Source organism: Wyeomyia smithii, chromosome 2 (genome assembly GCF_029784165.1).
Source record: "Wyeomyia smithii strain HCP4-BCI-WySm-NY-G18 chromosome 2, ASM2978416v1, whole genome shotgun sequence".
Taxonomy (NCBI): Eukaryota; Metazoa; Arthropoda; class Insecta; order Diptera; family Culicidae; genus Wyeomyia; species Wyeomyia smithii.
The window spans coordinates 72180972-72199043 of NC_073695.1; the positions used below are offsets into that span (position 1 = coordinate 72180972).

At 37.5% G+C, this 18072-nt stretch overlaps 1 protein-coding gene and 1 long non-coding RNA gene across 7 annotated transcripts in view; one reads left to right on the forward strand and one right to left on the reverse strand.

The window, feature by feature from the left end:
* The window catches only part of LOC129721506 (uncharacterized), a 521585-nt gene that overhangs the window by 60112 nt on the left and 443401 nt on the right, over positions 1-18072 (reverse strand). The gene's annotated exons all lie outside the window — the stretch shown is intronic.
* LOC129721509 (uncharacterized) lies at positions 12759-13248 on the forward strand. The gene is made up of 3 exons (XR_008727409.1): positions 12759-12866; positions 12944-13074; positions 13138-13248. It is a non-coding gene; the product is annotated as an uncharacterized LOC129721509 (long non-coding RNA).

Here is an 18072-nt window from a genome sequence, read left to right on the forward strand (position 1 = left end):
AAAATATATTACTCAGTCAAATACTCACCGATTTTCACAAAACCACTTTTGTTTGATTCTTCATTGAATATAACTTCAAAAGTTTAGTGTATTTGTAGTATCTTTCTCACAAAAACAGGTGGCAAATTTCAAATTAAATTGAAAAATTGCGTGAAAAAAACTAAAAAAATGTATTTAAACTCAAATAACTCAACATGTTTTAGTGATATTAGTACAAACCGGTAAATTTTTTAAAAACTCTGTTTATCTTCTTTTCAAAACTGCCTCAATATTGAAAATGGGTTGAGAAATGACTGAGTTAAAAAAAATTGTATGCACTGAGGCCCAAAAAACCGTATTTTGACCATAACTTCAGATTTTGGGGGTGTTTGGAAAATTTCTAGTATGAGCGAATGTTACACTCAACAAGACATACAACCTACGCTAGGTCACTTCAGAAGTTCTAAATCGCTGTGGCACAGTGTTATATTTGTAATTTTTTTTTTCATACTGTTATCAGATCTTAAAATCTGAGCTTTTGGGTAAAATAGTAGCGGATTTCATGATTCTAGTTAACATGCTGGGCTTCCGTTGCAATCACCGCATACGTCTGAAGAAATAATTGTTTCGAACGATTACTCTACCAATAATTATATTTTTTATATAAATGTAAGACTGCAAAACAGCTGTAAAATTTCTTCTAATGCTCCAAAACTCAAGCCTAGCGCTTATTCTTTCATAGCACACAACAATCACGTACTTGAAAACAATCTATGATAAAAAAATAATTCTCAAAGAGCAACCTAGTTTTTAGACCAGCAGTACTTTAGGCTCCGGTTCTTTTTAAGCTATTGTTTAACTATACTTTTTATCGACTGTTAGTTTACTCAGAGGAGTTTCTTTCGGCTTCGCAGTCTTTAAAATGTGAAAAGAAAACGATATTTTACTCTTACACCGACGTTTCGAATAATATATATTCTTTATCAAGGCTCTACAAGTAAATTAAGACCAAAAACGCTTTTTAGAAAACAAATACAAAAATTATGCACATAATATCATTACCGAGAGGACCATTTTCCTGTGAAGGGGTTCTTCGGCTAGAGCATTAATTGTCAAAACAGATAATAATCAACCTAACAGAACATCCAAAAATACATAAAATTAGCTAAACAGATATCAACTACAATTTATGCTTCTTACATTATGCAAATTAAAAAAATTTAAAACTATACACTATTACGAAGAGGAACTCGTAGCACTCTCAATCATACTGAACCATTTTTTTCCGTAACCAGCAACCTTGCATGCAAAATCTAAGAAGCATAAATTGTAGTTGATATCTGTTTAGCAAATTTTATGTATTTTTGGATGTTCTGTTAGGTTGATTATTATCTGTTTTGACAATTAATGCTCTAGCCGAAGAACCCCTTCACAGGAAAATGGTCCTCTCGGTAATGATATTATGTGCATAATTTTTGTATTTGTTTTCTAAAAAGGGTTTTTGGTCTTAATTTTCTTGTAGAGCCTTGATAAAGAATATATATTATTCGGAACGTCGGTGTAAGAAACTCCTCTGAGCTATTGTTTAACAAGAAAAAAAAAACTGTACAAGAATAAGAATAAAACTTTGGAAAACAGTAGAACTCGAACTATTCTAGGCTTAGTCTGAAACTACCGAGAAATATTGGAAATTTTCCGCATTCTCAAAGCTTTTTTATTTTTGAATAATACCTGCTGAATCGTTAGGTAACACATCTGTTTTTGCCGTTTAATGAGTGTTTAATGTTAAAATTTGTTTTGACATATAACTGCCAAAATTTGAGTGAAATCTATAGCTAAGTGAAAGGAAGGTGAACTGACACTAACAGCACGCCTTGATGCGTGGAAACGAGAGGTTTCTCTTCCAAGTGATACTAAAATTTCCAGTAATAGGAAAAATTTTCTCTCTGCCAAAGGTGATCAGAAATTTAAAGCTTCTCATTCTGAGCATAGTGCGTAATGAAGAGGGCTGAGGTTTACAGTATTTGAAAGCAAAGATGTACGAACTTTATTTTTATGATGCCAAAAACGAGAGACCGGCGAGCCGAGCGGCACGGAAGATTCCACAATCTCATGCGATGTCGAAATTGTCAAGCCTATGGTTGTGGAACTCATAACTGTCGTATCGTAATTTTTGCATCCAGACGATGAAGGTATTCAAAACAACCTGTTGTCTATAATATTCATGTGGGTAATCAAAAAACTATTCAGGCGTCAACAGCATTTCCCATAACTAGTGTATCTGTAGGTAATATTTAAAATTCATATGCTACTGTTTTCCAGGAAACATTTCAAATTCAAACAGCAACAAACTTTTTGTATTTGGTGCCGAAAAGTCAGTCAGTTGTGATTTGGGTAGTTACACTTCTGAGAAGAAGGACCACCCACAACAATCCATACTGCAGTTAACGTCCGCTTTGTTGGACTGTAACTCAATGTACGAGGCTGTTTAAGCAGATATGAAAATTTCTATTGAAATTGTTATGAAGTTGAAATTCAATAATGACTTTAAATAATGCTGTAAGTTTCTTAAAGTGGAATGATAGCTCTAAAGATGAATTTTTCTATGTTTTAACAGTCCATCACCTACATATTGTAGCTGTGGCTGAAACGCTTAAAAAAGCCGAATATCAAACTCAAACGGAACCAAGATTACATGGTTCACTGGTTTGACAGATATGATGTTGCCAGAGACGGATTTGCTAGATCTGCAAAAACTCCCGAATAAATCTTAATTTTCAATTTTTAATTGGAACAATGTTCAAAGCTTTTCCATTGAAAAAAATGTGTTTAACAATTGTTCGGCTGGATTTTTTGTTCTATGTTTAATTGGCACAAGACTAATCGGGAACTAAATTGACCATGTTCTCATCGACGGCCAGTTCTTCTCAGACATCACAAACGTACACACCAATCGCGGTGCGGATATTGGCTCGGACTACTACCTAGTTGCGGTAACTCTGCGCACGAAACTATCGACCGTATAACCCACGGCGGAGGAGCTTGGCGCATCGCCTCTCGAAGATGGCTGGTGCAGCATTCGCACAGCTATCGGGGAGACCGCAACGACGATACTAGGAGTGGAAGCACCGAGTGGCAGAAACGGCTGGTATGACGGGGAGTGCGAGGCAGCGGTGAATGAGAAGAACCGGGCGACCCCGGGCAGGAACTGGCCTAGGAGCACCTGCAGCAGATGACCGAGTACCAGCCCCCGATGTTCATGAAGTTCTTTGTGAGATCAGGAAGCTGAAAAACAACAAAGCCGCAGGTAAAGACGGACTGCCGAGCGAGCTCTTAAAACATGGGAGAGAGGCACTGCCTAGAGCACTGAAATGGGTCATTTTCAGGATTTGGGAGGGGGAAAAACTGACAGGGAGTCCACTACCCCATCTACAAGAAGGACGACAAGCTGGAGTGCCACAACTACCGCATTATCTCCCTTATCAATGCCGCCTACAAAATACTCCTACAGATCCTGTTTCGTCGCCTATCATCTTTAACCAGGTGGTTCGTGAGCCAGTACCAAGCGTGTTTCATGGGAGCCCGTACCACCAAGGACCAGATCTTCGCGATCCGACAGATCTTACAGAAATGTCGCGAGTACAACGTGCCCACACATCACATCTTCGTCGACTTCACGGCGGCCTATGATGCGAGAACAGTTATGGCAGATCATGCACGACAACGGATTTCCGGATAAACTGACACGACTTATCAAGGCCACAAAGTGATGTGCTACGTGCGTGTTTCGGGGATACTCTCGAGTCCCTTTGAATCGCGCAGAGGTTTAAGACAAGGTGATAAACTTTCCTGTTTGTTGTTTATCATCGCCCTTGAGGGTGTGATCAGAAGGGCGGGCATCAGCACGAGCGGCACGATTTTCACAAGGTTTGTTTAGCGGATGACTTTGACAGCATAGCACGTAACTTTGCGACGGCGGAGGAAACCTCACGCCCGACTAAAAGTCGAAGCCGGATGAATCGGACTGCGAATAAATGCGTCGAAAACGAAATATATACGAGCGAGAGGCTCCAAGGAGAACAACATCAGCCTTCCAACTCGAGTTTCTGTAGACGGCGATGAGCTTGAGGTGATCGACGAGTTCGTATATTTGGGGTCACTGGTGACCGCCGACAATAACACCAGGAAAGAGATCCAGAGACGCATCCAGGCTGGAAATCGTGTCTACTTTTCACTTCGGAAGACACTTCGATCTAGTCAAATGCGACGACGCACGAAGCTGACGCTGCTCAAAACCCTGATAAGATCGGTAGTCCTCTACGGAATCGAGAAAAGAACGCTTCTCATGGAGGATCTTAACGCCCTTGGAGTTTTCGAACGGAAGGTGCTGTGGACTATCTACGGTTGAGTACAGATGGACGACGGAGAATGACGACGGCGCATGAATCACGAGCTGCACTCGCTACTTGTAAGGAACCCCATTGCACACCTGTAAATAGGTTGCGGTGGGCCGGTCACGTCGTAAGGATGCCGGACGACAACTCTGCGAAATGACTTCTTCTCACCAACCCTGCCGGCACCAGTAACAGAGGGGCGCAGCGTGCATGATGGCCTGACCAGATCGAAGGAGACTTGCGGGTGATAAGACGCCTGGAGAACTGGCGAAGCACAGCCCAAAACCTAGCAACATGGCGACAACTACAGCACGAGCCACTACGGCCCTCGTCTGATTGGTAAGGTAAGGTATGGAGTGAGACTATACCTAACGTTCCTCTCTGGCCAGGTTAATGTTAAGAGGGACTTATTATGTCAAGAGGAAGAAATCTTATCGAAATCTTGTTCCCCTTGCCAATATCACCAATCACAACTGCCTGGAGAGGATGAATATTTTTGAGATCAGTTTTATTTAAAGAAAGACTTATTTTGTCAAGAGGACGTAGCTTAGATCAGTTTTATTATGAGAGGGACTTTTTTGTTAGGATGAAAGTCAGCAGGGGTACTATAGAATTCAGCTTAAAGGAAGGGTATGTAGTGGAGAGCCTGTGAGTAAACCCATGGTTAAGTCTTTTGACAACCAAATAACCTGATTCTACTAAGATTCGAACCCACGACCACCCGCTTATCAAAGCGGACTCTGTAACGTTGTGGCTACGAAGCTCCCCTGGCTACCCGGGACGGAACTTGTTTTTTGAAAATGCTCGTTCTCAGCACTGGAACGGCCGATTTGGGAAAACTTGGAATTCTATTCAAGGGGAATAGTTGCTCTAAGTTTTGGTAAAGGTGCCACCCCTTTGGACCCCTCCCCGTTTTCGTGAGACGCAAATATGTCTGTGTTTTTTTCTAATTTTTCAAACAGATTGAGCAAACACTGGGAATTTTCATACGTATCAATTGCTCCATGTATCAAATCGTGTCAGGTGGATGAAATATGGTATGTAAGAGTGAATTTTGGAGTTTCCAAATTATTTTAGTACAAAATCACAAAACTACGTATTTTTATAAAAATTCAAACAACAAAACCGTTATTAAAATTTTAAGCTCTACATTTTTGCGGTAAGGTCTCCTGAATCCATACGCGATGAAATATTTATTTAAGCATGCAAACATTTTGAGAAAAACCAGTTTAAATTCACGAAAGTACGTATTTTCATGGAAACCTGATTTTCTCAGTCTCCCAACATAGCTCTTAAATTTTCAAGCTCTATATTTTTAGAGTAACGTCTTCTGAATCCAAAGATGGTGAAAGATTTTTTCTAACATGCACAGATTTGGAGAAAATCAAGTTTTCATAAGAACTCGTACTTCAGTGAATTCAAACTCGTTTTTTCTCTAAATCTGTGCATGCTAGAATAAATCTTTCAGCATCTTTGGAATCAGAAGACGTTACTCTAGAAATATAGAGCTTGTAAATTGAAGAACTAAGTTGAAACCTACTGTGGGAGGCTGAAAAAATCAGGTTTCCATGGAAATACGCACTTTAGTGAATTTAAACTCGTTTTTCTCAAAATATTTGCATGCTTAAATAAATATTTCATCGCGTATTGATTCAGGAGACCTTACTTCAAAAATGTAGAACTTAAAATTTGAAGAACGATTTTATTATTTGATTTTTTATGAAAATGCGTAGTTTTGTGATTTTGTACTGAAATAATTTAGAAACTCCGAAATTCACTCTTGCATACCATATTTCATCTACCTGACATAATTTGAAACATGGAGCAATTAATACGTATGAAAATTCCCAGTGTTCGCTCAATCTGTTTGAAAAATTCGAAAAAACATAGACATATTTGCATCTTACGAAAACGGGGAGGGGTCCAGAGGGGTGGCATCTTCACCGAAACTTAGATCAACTATTCCCCTTGAATAAAATTCCAAGTTTTCCCAAATCGGCCGTTCCAGTGCTGAGAACAAGCATTTTCGAAAAACAAGTTCCGTCCCGGGTCTTTACGGGTTAATAACTAAAAATGTAAATTAGGGCAAGGAGGTGAATGACTCCTATGTTAAAACCTCAATAAAATAAATACAACAACAACAACTAGTCTTCATTGAACATCCGTTCATTACAGTAAAAGGATGATTTACTGGAAACCGAATCGACCAGTAACAAGCAAACTTACCAATGCTACAGCACAGCAGGCAATGATTTCATGTTTGTATGGTTTTTGCTGCCCCACGCGCATCGACCGGCAAAGCGGACGGTTCTTTCTGGAGCAGCAGAAAGCGGGTGGTGGCCAATATTAGTCGTTTATAAAAGCGCACGCCATCGAATTGAATTTCTTATTCTTTGTGGACCGGCAGAATGCGGGTGGTGAAGAAGGACGTGAAAAAAATGCCGTACTTCTGTATTTGTAGTACTTATTCAAGTATTCAACCATGCTTTTGTCAATGCCAAATGCACGTTATTCAACGTCAGTCACGTGGTTATGCTTTGGGTAAAACCTTCTGCTTTTTCATTTTGTCGACCAGTGTTATTAGCAATATCACTATTGAAAGTGAGACGACATCAATGAATTACGTAAAGCGGAAAACTCAATTTTTGGACCCTCACCCCCCATATGTAACGAAATGTAACGCCAACACCTACCCCCTCATAAAAATTGCGTCACGCAGTAGAAGAATTTACCTAATAAAAATGTTCGTTTTTGGAGAGTCTCTCCAGATAATTTTTGTTACGTAACGCTGCTCTTACCTGCCCTCTCCCCTGTAACAAATCGTAACATTCAAGGATACCCCTTCCCCCTATGAGGGTTACGTAATTTATGGTTGTCGCCTAGGTGATATGAATATTATAATTCGCGCTTGTGTGTATGCCCTTCCATTCTACGCTTACTATTCCGTACAAAATTATCGCCAATTAATATTTATTGGAGAGGTTTCAACTGAATGGCCCTCCAGTTTTTAATTTGATTTAATTTTGACAAGAGGTATTTGTCGAAGTTTTGTAGAATGCAGCGTGAAGGAAGGGCTAATGGGGAGCCTGAGAATAAACCCATCATTAAATGTCCGTTGACATCGAGCGGCCCTGATTCTACTAAGATTCGAACCTACGACCACTCACTTGTTAAAGCGGACTCTGTAACCTTGTGGCTAGGAAGCTCCCCAATATAATAAGAATTCTTTAGAACACATTCCAATCCTCTCACGAATGCACAAAAAAACTATAAAAACTTGGCCAGCGGTTTGAGGATGCTCTTAAATTCAATTTGAACGCAAAGAGTCTTGAACATATATTGTCACAAAAATATGATCAGTCCACCGCTCCAGAAATTTCCTTCTGAAGGGGTACTGGAAACAAATTTGAAAAAAGTACGATCTGTTAGCAAGAACTTCATATAGGGTATCGAACGTCCTCGTCAGTGGTTTTCTTCGGCCCCCCTTTGCATAAGATTGCTGTAGAAAAACTGCCGAAGAAAACCACTGACGAAGACGATCGATACCCTATATGAATACACCAGGAGATGATGAAATTTTCTCTATCCTCATCAAATGACTCTATAGCCCCCCCTAGAAGTGTTTCAGAAAAAGAGTTTCCAACAGAATGATTTTATTCCATACTTTTTTCTCGAGCCTATTAAACAAATCCTGCTTTGTAAGGTCAGCACGCAGGATCGATTCTCATGCTTAGCTCTGCTCAATATTGAATCAGCTTTGTTAAAAGAGGTAGATGTTCACGTAGTGGGTAAGATTTTCATTCGATAGTTCTGATGAGACAAGAGTTACATTTCTCAAACTCGCCATAAATCATGTTGTTAAGATGAACGGAGTGGCCTTGAATTAGTCTGATTAAGTTAAGGAGTTATATACCTTTTTGGTTGAGAAAAATGAGGGAAGTTTGAATTTATTTTTAAATGCATAGCACCATTTTCATAGCAACAAAGTGGTATTTTCCTAAAAGTACAGTTTCTCAACAATAACAAAATACGTTTGATTTTACTGGAGTAGGTAATGGCCGTTTTCCCGAAACGCTATTTTTTGCAGAGGCTTGCGGTGATCCTGATAGAGACTCAGCGGGTCAACCGAAATCAAAAAACTCATATTATTTCATTAGTTTAGAAGTGTGCCGTGTCCTTGAACGACCGCTTTTATGAGTATTTTGTTTTCAGTGCAAACGGGAACGTTTTTCCCAAAAAACGCACGTTTTGAGCGCTAAAAATTGCATTAAAAATTTTTTTGTGGCAAAATGTAACTGCATGTTTCAAAAAGCGATCATTTAAGGACCGGCGAATTTAATAACGAAAATTTAAAAAAAAAAAGATGAAGGAAATCGGTTCAGTAGTTTTCCCGCAATCAGGATCACGGCAAAGTCATTTTTCGAAAAACACCATTCCGACATAATCGCGTTTAAAGTTTCAAGTTTAGCTTATGCGGCCGTAGCGAGGCGTGTTGCAAATCGCTCTAACTTTCGACCTATTGCTCAGATCTTTATGAAAATTTGTGAAAATGCTCTTAAGAAGTTATAGTTCAAGATAATGTAATAAAAAAAATTTCGATTTTCTAAAAACAAAAAAGGTATATACCCCTTAAACACCCAGAATCTTACTTTCAAGATGCCTATTATGTTACTTTCAAGGAGCATAGTATATACTATTGAGGTACAAAAAATATATGAAATGTTTAAATCCTCTTATTAACAGGAATTTCAATCAACCTCAATTAGAATTAAAGCAATTGAAATTTATCATAAAACTAGCTGACCCGGCATACTTCGTACCGCCGCCTTGAGTTTTATTGACTGTTGTATTGCAAAAACTGAAATATCTAACTGCTGCTAAAAACATACCTACGATATGTTTCATCTCTGATTTGTTTTTAGTTTTTTTTTCAATCCTGCGCTCGTAAAATTCTACGTTTTTATTTCATTGAACACTATGAAGCACCTTTCAACCATAATCAAATCATTTCAATACATTTATGAATTTATGAGTCATTCTTTTAAATATTCTGAAGGAAAGTATTACATTATTTTTTCAATTATTCAAAAGCTTGGCTTAGTGCAAATATAGTAATACCCTTTTGCCTGGCCAATCTCACTGGAACAGATTTTATAAAAAACTTCTGAATTCTAAATAATTCAAGCTTAAAATTCGGAATATACGAAACATGTGAAAGTGGTCAAGGCGGTCCTAGCCACTAAATTCTATATATTCCACAATGTCGGGGTCAGGGTCACGTGAATATGCGACATAGAGCTGTCCATGTGAGAAACATGAATACTCGGAGTATATGCCACAAATTTTCAGTGACTGTCCTTGGGTTTTATCAATAGTCATCGCGAATGCGCGACGCACGGGAAATTAAAATTTAACGGCAAATCGGTAGGAGTAATCGAGATACGCGGGATTATTACGACTTCTCCTTTGTAGTTTCCTGTCAGAATTGTCGCTTCAACGACATTTGCCATCGGGTAGTGGCAGCAATGCATCTGTTCGGTGGTAAATTTGACCTTGAATCTATAAAGTAGTAGTATTCGAAAATATTTGATTAGCATTTTTCTCTCAATTGAGTGTTTAATTTATTATACTTTATTTTTCTTTTGTTCAAGACTCGTTTAAAGACTATGGAAGCCAAGTGTGTAACTGACGATTTTGAGATATATGGGGTGTCGAACGTCGTGCATTTCGAGCTCGTCTTGTTCTTAACCGATCAACTTCCCTTCGGGGCTCGTATATTTCCTGACTTTTTAATATTCTATCTTCAGTGTTGCGGAGCCTGACACTTTTATTGAACTGCTACTACTCGTGTCTTAACTCGCAAAACTAGAACAAAAACAGCGAATATAATTTTAATTCAACGGCATGTTAAGTATTTGAACATTCCACTTACAACAACTTCATCTGAACAAAAAACACTTCGACCACAGCAGAAATTTGTCAAAGTCAACTGGAAGATATGCAAGAATCAGTTTGATCATGTAGATCAGGGAACATTCCTTTTATAAAATACCCTTAGCGGCATCTTCGTTAGGAAGCATTCCCACTACATGTGGAAGAAAATTATTCGAAACCAACTGAAACCAGTATGAATACTTATTTTTAATCTATTATGTTTATTACGTACCGACAGTGTCTTCTTCTTTCTTGAAAAACAGTCACAGCACAAATTAACAGAAACCGACGTTGAATTTAAGTGAACTCAACAGAAACCAATACGAAAATCGCATAGAACCATTCCATAAAATATTTTTAAAAATGAAGGCTATCGTTTATGTACGCCCCGGTGATGAAAACTTGTTTCGAATTTTCCCGATCAAAGGCAACAAAAAATCGTTATTCACTAAAACTCACAGAAAACCTCTCAGAATCTCAGAAGGGCGGGATATATCAAGGGTTGGTTTTTAACGTTTTATAACTTTTCCAGTTGATTTTCGTTATTGCCATGGCATAGTGACAATATGGCTTTGTCCTGAACAAAAATTCTCGCAAACCTAATGACCAACCATTTTTCGGGTATCTTTTTTTTTTTCAAACATACATGATACCAATTGTTTTTCACGTGACCATGTGACATAAAGCTGTTTATGCGAGAATATGCTTTTTTTAGGTTTAATGCCACAAGTTATCAGGGCTTTGGGCATTATCGAATATCACCCAACTGCGGAGCGCGAAGGTACATACAGACGTTTGAAATTAAATGGTAAATTGGTAGGTACACGGAGCTTCGAAATTTTCGCTTCAATGACATAAATATTTCATCTGTTTTTGAGGCAGATCTGCTGCCTAAGCACAGTGCAATTGACACTTCGCAACAATATAGTTTTCAATTCAACATTCAACAATTAATTGTAAATCCAGAGATTTGTAGGAATGCAATTTGTTTTTTGAGAAGCAAAAACAACACGTTTCTTTCACCAGCTAACAGAATCATTGCAGCATGAGCAAATGTCAATGATCTAAGTCAGTGTGCATTTTAGAGAAAATTGAACAGATTGATTAGATCCGAGCAATAGTAAATTAAATCATCGCACATGTAGTGTTATTCTTGTTTTTTCTTTTCATTTATCAGATAAATAAAACGATTTTATGCAACTCTGCTCAAATAAGCCAGAAATTTAATTTACATTATCAAGTATATGCCCTTGAATAAAATCAAAGCCACGTTGAGAGTATTCACATGCATGTCGAGTTTGCTACTACCACGCTATAGCGCTTTTGCATAGAAAAGGTGTAGTAGGCAGCGAAAACGAATATCACTTTATACGTGAATCAGGTGCTTGTTTACTCAACAACGACGCCTCAATAACGACGCTACAACAACTTGTCTACCGGTCATAGCCTGCAACCATAGTAATCTGATGACGTTGTTCTTGGAGTAAAAGGCGGGAAAAACCGAAAACATATTTCAATTTTTTTCTAACTTTATCAGTTGATTATTGTTATTTTTATGGCCTATTAACTCGTCGAAGATAAAGACAAAACAAACACAAAAAGAATAATTTAAATTCATTCAAATTTGATTCTACTTCGAGTGAAACGCCGTTATACAGACACCAACTTATTTTTGTTTAATAGAAGAAGAAGATTAAATTTTTTTAAATATGTTATAGTGTTGATAGGGTAAACAGGTATAATACGCCCCCCCTAAGGAACATTGTCAATATAATAGCTATGTTTATCACAAACATCAAATCTTTCATGCAGTTGGATACACTATTTAGGTGGTAATGCACTGCTATTACTTTGTTTTGTAATTACTGTTACACAAAAACGCCATAATTTTATTAAAAAAATTGACTAAATTGCAAGCTTTCCAATCTACAGGGGCAAAACGCACCAGATGCAGTATAATATGCCCCATGCAGTAGCTTCATATGCCAGCTCAGCATGCGAAGTGAAACAGCGCTTGAAGTCTCAGAAGCAAACGCTAAAGCAATGAAAAAATCAGCCGGGCTAGCGGTGGGGCATAATGTAGCAGAAAGCATTGAATACTTAAACAAATTATACAATTTTTATCGTTTCTTCACTAGATACAGCTGCTTAGAGGTTCATTTGAGATATATAAGTACAAAAACCAGGTAACAAACTTTATACATTAGTGAAAAAACGTTACGGAAACGCTGCAAGAAATTAGATCTGAAGCAGCTCAAATCAAAATTGATTTTTGTTCATTTTTTGCTGCTAGTGACAATTATCAAACTTGCACAGAAAGATGGTCCTATGACCCGCTACGAATTCCCAATAGTCTCATGTATAATTTTTTGTGTGTTTCAGAATAAATGGACTGGGGCGTTATGCCCCGAGGGGGCGTTTTATACATATTTACCCTATGTCACCGTTTGTGGCAGAATTGACGCTTACTGTGATCCCGTAACAACGAAATATTCTCGCGTTGAAAATTTTGTTCCGGCAGCTCAGCTGGAGATGGGCCGTTTCAAATAAAAAAAAAAGGTATACAATATTTTTAATAAATATGCAAGGAGTACTGACTTTCATTAAAATGCAATAACTCATTTTTGTGTTTTTAGAAGACTACGATTGTGCGTTTTTCCCAACTACTTGCGATGATGAGTATACAGCGAATGCCAACACGTTTCCGTCATATCCCCCAAGACCACGACCCAAAACGACAACAACGGCAACGACGACGACTACAACGGTATGATTCCTATAGTGTAGATCTGCATTGCATTTTCACGTTTTTTTTTTTTCAAATTTTCAGACTCCCACACTGTCATATGGTCGAAGATTTATAAACTGGTTAAAAGGTCAATTTTACTAAATTTGTATATTTATTTTAACTTTTGACTAGGTACTGTTATACTGTAGTTGAAACAAAATTCAAAACTGCTTTCGATTGTCGCAGATATCCTAAAACATACAAAAATAAAAATGCTCAGTCACAGATCCTTGATAGCCTCCACCGTTGACAGTAACGTTTCGTCCAAGGTCATTTAAAAAAAATCCCAATGACTCTATAAGCCCTTAAACCACACCAAACTGTTGTATTTTTCGATGGTGAAATGTTCAACAGAGTGAAGTTGTTGTGCAATATGGTAATAACAACTCTGAGGGGATGATGGTTTATGAGGACCTTAATATGGCCGTAACATGTGAAAAATAGAGCATAAATTTTGATAATATATTACTAATATATGCAATCGTTTTTCATTTGCAAGTTTTTCCATGAAGAAATGACTTGGTATATTGAACAAGTTTGATTTTGACAGATGACGTTTGGACGCCAATACCAGCGCTGCCAATTTGGAAAAAAAAATAAAATTATATAGATGAAATATTTGTTCGAAAATAAAGGGTTCAAATCCCTTGAGAATTCAGCGCACGGTTACACTATAGAACCGTACGATACTATACATTTCATGGTGGTGAATGACAACGTGGAACAAATCTCCAAAAGGTACTTTTTCCTTCATTACCGCCAGGTAATCTATCACCAATTGTCTAAATACTAATTGGCAAACTGCTAACTTTCCAAACAGCCGCAGTTATGCTTCATCCAATTCACGGGTGCGTATTTCATAATTTGATACACACGAATCTTGAAAATGCCGCCGGTCGTTGCGTATCATTCAGATGTAAATCGGCCGTATCTCAATGCCGCCGAACTCGTCTATCTCATAATCGAACAGACGACTGTCACTTTTTGCGGGCTCCCCCTTAATCGCACTCTCCATCTTTCGCTGCTCTCCCCGTCGCGGTATCTGCCAATCGAGATGCCAATCTTGGGGTGCTTATTTGTTTGTTCAATTTTTCCTTACTCATCACGCCACATGCTTTTAATATATATATTTGTTTTGATACGCGTTGTGTGGAAAAAAGAGATACTTTATTGACTTGCATTCAGTTTTCGGTGCCGGTTTCCGCTCGCTGAGACCCATCAAGGGGTTTAAAGTTGATACTTTATTTTTGAGAGGTCCTCCTTAGTTCGACCCTACTGAACCATTCGCCTTCAGCTGGCAGATGTGTGTATGTGCATTATGCAAATCAATTGAACGAGTTACATTTCTTGGTCCTTTAGAAGACGGCGCCGTTTGTGTCAAGTACCTGATGATGAATTTCCGCTGTGTGACGTTTTCACTCTCGTCAGTTACACCAGCAAACAAAAAGACGCGTACCTTATATTCAAATGAGTAAGAAAAGAAAGTGAACTTTATTGCCTCCGGCGGCGTCTTCGACTGGGCGGGGACTATGTTTCGTCTTCTGATGCTTTTATTCCAACTAATTTGCACCCCCTACGCACTGCGTCTCGCCAGTTGCGGTTCGAAAAGAAATGCTGCTGCTGCGAGTTGTTTGTAAATGATATTTTTGACGTAGGACTACGTCTAACCGCACTATATCGAGATACATTCCGCGAAAACTAAAACCAAGATGTAACGCCGGAATGAAAGATTTCAAACGGTTATACTGATGTAACCACATGATGGATCACAATAATCAATATGTCGTTGGATTGATAAAATGATGGACAATTTTGTGATTCTTCAATTTTCATTATCACTTCATTGTTAAACAGTGAAAATTGAATAAAAGTTTCAAGGTCAAATTTTCACCAACAATGTACCAATCATATGCGAGCACGCCTAGCACAGACTTCATGAATAGACACCAACTGCATGCTGTGATATCCTGTATAGCAGTGCCAAAAAAAATTTTGACAGAATCTCCCCGTCCCAATAGGTCAACTAATGTTAGTTTCCATGAGCCTAGACTATTTTGATGTCTTGAAGGTGAAGCTTTCTCGGAAAGTTCGTAACCACCTCCACTATTAGACAGTATGACGTTCTGCTGTTAATAAATATGTTAATGTTAATAAAACTGATGTCTTGAAGGAAAACATGCTAGCACAGGCAACAGTACTGCACCGAGCATTGTATGAATAGAGCGCTGGTCATTCGTCGTCTGTCAGTGCAGAAAAACTCGATATTCATTTGTGTGCAGCCAAGCCAAGTGAAAACTACATTGCCGCTGTTGACGCACGGTGGGGCGTGGAACACAATCGAATTGTCGTTTGAATTGTCTTCTTCTTCTTCTTGTTTCGTATAGCAGCAAATATCAGAATTCAATTTGATTTTTCGGGTACCGCAGAATACGCTGCGCCGCCGGGGACAACAAAATGCGTTGTTTATTTTTGAACTCTACATTCTGCTTTTTTTCAGATTGATTTGAATAACTGAATATGGTATTTGAAAGACAATAGAAAACAAAAATGCTCCGTACATATCTTTGAATAGTTAGTTAAACGAGCTGCACTGATGATTATATTTTACTAGCTAAATGAATTTAGTCCAATATGACAATATTAGTTGCATCCTGCGGTGGCGGTATAGAGGAAAACCAAATTCATTTCATCTTGATATTAGAGTTCCGACATTAGTATTTGTATTTTTCAATTAAAATTTATTTTGAATTTGCATTTACAAGAAAATATTACTTTCCATAACCTTACTTGTAATTGAACAACGCTATGCAAACATTAATTGCCGTGGCTAATGTTGTGCATCACTCTTGCCCAGTTTATTTTCGAAAATAACAGACATATAACCTTCAAGTATGATATCTTCGTTGTTCTTTGGTATCTTGAAACTAATCAAATTTTTTCTGATTGATTCTGTATACTGATAAAATGTTTAAATTGACCTGAATTGAATGTTAACATGTTCATAAAATTCTATGTCAATTTCAAATTTTCTGTGAATATACATTTTCTACTAAAACTGTCATTCATTATCTATTTTTTTTTTCACGAGCTTGTAACTGCAGGAAAAAAATTGATGTGACTTCTTTGCCGCTTTGTGATCGGTGAGTGAGCCAACTTTAACAAGACAAATAGATATAGAAGGAAGAAGTTTAATTTCTACTAAATCGTACTCAATTAAATATTTTATAGAAGGTTGCCTTTTCGCGTATTAAAGAAAATTCGCTGTATTAGAATGAAAGGTATTCATCAATAGTCTGGTAACTTTTACAAAGTTACTTAAAATTATTGGACCTATAAAATTGTAGAACAAGGTTTTCTATCTACAAAAATAAAAAGGAAGATACTTGATAGCATTGAAAATTTTGGTCACCCCAATTTTTGATACTTTTTCAATAAGCGCTTTATCATATGTAACAACTTTGTTGAAGAAAGTTTTTCTCTAAAACATTGCTATATAGCTCTAGACCCAAAATTTCCCCTAAATTTGGTTTCTGGACCATTGTGAATGTTGAAGAGAATATTTTTTCTTCATAGGTAAAGTGGTACAAAGAAATAATCAAAATACAGACCTCGTTCGATTTTTGCAACACGACAGAATATTTTCTGTTGCCAAAATCGAACCATGCCAAAAATGAACGGTTCTTTTTTCATGACTTTTTTGACTTTTTAAGTGGTCAAAGACGACCTTAACAGTAGAAATGGCCACCAATGAGCTAGTTTTAGTTCCAAGTCGTTTAAGGTGTCGCTTGATGAATTCGGGCTGACGACCTAGATACCTGATATTACCACCCGAACCAAAATACCTCCCTTTTGGAAGATGTTGAGTTTAAATTGGTTAAAATAAATCAAGCAAACTACAAAAGTAAAACGAGCTCAAATCAAACATAGCTTTAAAATAAAAATATAAAATTATTGTAGTCCTACGTCAACTATGCGGTCGTGTCTTGGATAGCACCCTCCTACTATTTTTCCATGCAAATTTAGATTGATGAAACTTCGCTGAGAACCGAGCTCAGTTGGGCATATATAATCACAGGCAAATAAAACAAAAACAAGTATATTCGAAAAGGTACTATTTTTTGTTTTGGAAAAATCTCTCTCTTAACTGATGCTTGCTGCAGAAATATTTACCTTTTATGAGCACATACTCTAACGACTGTTTTTTGAAAGAATTGGTTAATTTAGGCTTGTTATTACAGCTAAAAGTTACCATGGCTTTCCCATGCCTGTCTGAAGGTGAAGAGCTAAAATAGAGTACAATAATAAAAAGTCCGCCGGCTTCTAATGTTCTCATTTCTCTTGAGCGATTCAAGAATTATTACAGCCCAACTAGACGGAAAGGTTGTAAAAATACAGCTGAAACACGAAATTGCTCAAGATTGGTTTGCCTTGAGCAAGCAATTTTTTTTTGTTTTGCTTGTTCTAGTGACATTCAACTTCACAACAAAGCGCTCACACAAAAATATACATGCAACTTTGACATCACCCGAAAATCAGGACCAAAAGTGGGAGGGAAAATCGTAAACAAACTTTTATGCCACGCCAGTGTCATAAATTAGCCAGGTGTTGTTTATTGCTTTCTTGCAACAAAGGGTAGAACTACCTTCGAGAGCAACCGGTTCGATGGAGATCTTGGAAATAAAAAGCATTGGCTTAAAGGATTATTTATTTGGTTTCCAGAGAGTAATTTATAAAATTTAAAGCTCTGTCACATTGATTCTGGTATGTGTGTAATTTGGTTAAACAACGAACATCCAACATCGGAATCTAAATCTATTATTGTATAACTGATACTGCGTGCTTTGTCAAGCAAATGTCATTCGGGCTGCTCAATTAGAGATACCTACATTAAGAATTTAGATTATAATCAGAGTTTTGAGATGAATCTGAAAAAAAAAACAAAACATTCTATACGAATGTTTGTTCTAAAAAAAACCT